Source organism: Halyomorpha halys, unplaced genomic scaffold, assembly GCF_000696795.3.
Source record: "Halyomorpha halys isolate HHAL.00 unplaced genomic scaffold, Hhal_1.1 Scaffold108.1, whole genome shotgun sequence".
In the NCBI taxonomy this organism is placed as follows: domain Eukaryota; kingdom Metazoa; phylum Arthropoda; class Insecta; order Hemiptera; family Pentatomidae; genus Halyomorpha; species Halyomorpha halys.
The window spans coordinates 53,127-55,176 of record NW_027112950.1 but is presented as its reverse complement, the minus strand read 5'-3'; positions in this window follow the sequence as shown (position 1 = coordinate 55,176).

The window sequence follows — 2,050 nt, the reverse complement described above, 5'->3', positions numbered from 1 at the left end:
TAAGAATCGTGTGGACAATGGAGCATTTCCAGCCCTATGTGTTCGGAAGGCGTTTTAGGGTCCACACTGATTCATAGACCATTGCAGTGGGTAGAAAAATTGAAAAAGTCATCCGCGCGTATCACCAGATGAAGGAGTACCATCTGGACTTGCTAAACAGTTCTTGAGAGAGTGGACCCCGGAAGAAGAACATCAACCAGGCACAGAAGAATCAGAAAAAAGAGGAGAGACATCCGAAGTTGAAGACTCAACTGAGGAAAGACCAACCGAGATGGAAGAAATTGATAAAATCATTAATGATAAACGACGGCAGATCATATGGAAAACCAGAACCTCGGTGCTACTGAAGATGGAGCATGAAAAATACACCAGCAGAAATATTGTTACTATATGGCCCCAGCCCAGTATCAGGGAGAACCAAATCTGCAGGGCACTAATGGATGGATCGAAGGCCGGAAAAACCCATCATCTATACGTAGGAAATCCAGTGCTGTGGGACAAAATTCGGGGTCTTTGGCGGACGGAACAGATTGGGGTTGACCGGTTGTTTATACGGTGTACGATGATGGCAGAAACTATCCGTGATGCGGAACGTCAAAAGGAGGTGACCCTCGCATATCACCAGGGGAAGACCAATCATAGAGGGCTGAACGAAACACTACAGGCGTTGCGCCGTCGATACTTCTGGTGGAATATGAAGCGCACAATTCAAGAAACCATCGGTAGTTGTGATGTATGCCTGACTGCGAAATATGACAGACACCCACCTCAAGCGATCCAGGAGGAGACGCCCACTGCAGAAGCACCACTTAGTGATCTTCAAGCGGATTCGTTTACTTGGAAGGGGTACAAGTGGGTCACAGTGATAGACGTATTTAGCAAACTAGCTATGGCGTACCCAGTGAAAGAGAGGTCAGCAGAAGCGGTGTTAAGAGCCCTACGCACCTGGTTCCAATTTTACGGCGTACCGGATAGAATATCGTCAGACAGCGGAAGAGAATTTGACAACGCAAGCATCAGGGAAGAGATGAAAATCTTGGAGGTTGTGTGGCACCTTAACACCCCAGGACATCCAAAGAGCCGAGGAGGTATTGAAAGGCTCCACAGTACCCTCAGTGACCACCTGCGGGTATATCAGTTAGAAAAGGGGCTGGAGCCAGACGAAGCGATGGAACGAGCGATCGCAGCATACAATCATTCCATACACTCGGTCACGGGGTTTTCTCCTTTTGAGATTGTTTTTGGACTACGTGGACGTCGGAAGAATTACCATGATATAACGACTGAGGAGAGTAATATTGCAGTTAATTGTATGGCACGGAGGAAGATATGGGCCAGAGTCAAGAACAAAATTGTGAAGGAGAAACGCAAAAGAGTTACTAGACACAATCTCAGTGTTCGCAATCTAATGGGCAACCTTAAAATTGGGACGGTGGTATACCGTAAAGTAGGAACTAACTAATAGGGGCAAAGAGCTGCAGAGATACGAAGGCCCATTCAGAGTGGTCACGATAAGATAACACAATATTGTCACCATAGAAAGCTTAAAAGAACCGAAAAAGCGAAGAACAGTTTACCTAGAACAATTAAAGCTTCCCGCAACAGCGTTATCATGAAGTACGGGATTGTACTAACCTTCCTTCCGGAGGGTAATATTATAAAGTTCTTATTTATTTTTCCTTTTTGGAACTTAATAAGGATACGGGAGTGTAAAAACCAGGTATTCATGAGAAATTGTATTTTTTTTTTGTTTTTTCTAATTTTTTTTTGCACAGAGTGCTGTTTTTTAAAATTCTCTTTCTGTATTTTAATGTATTTGTATCTTTTTTATTGTTATTGTATTTTTATCTATTTTATTTATTGTATTGTAATTGTATTTATGTATATATTAGAGTTTACGAGCATTGTTCGTAAACTGGTGAAAAATAGTTGTGCCTTTTTCTTATGATCGCTTATACCTTTTAGATCACAATAGTTTTAAAAACATTCTAAATATGAGGAAAATTTTTCATTTTTGGAATCATATATCTCAAAAGGAGAAATCTGAGGG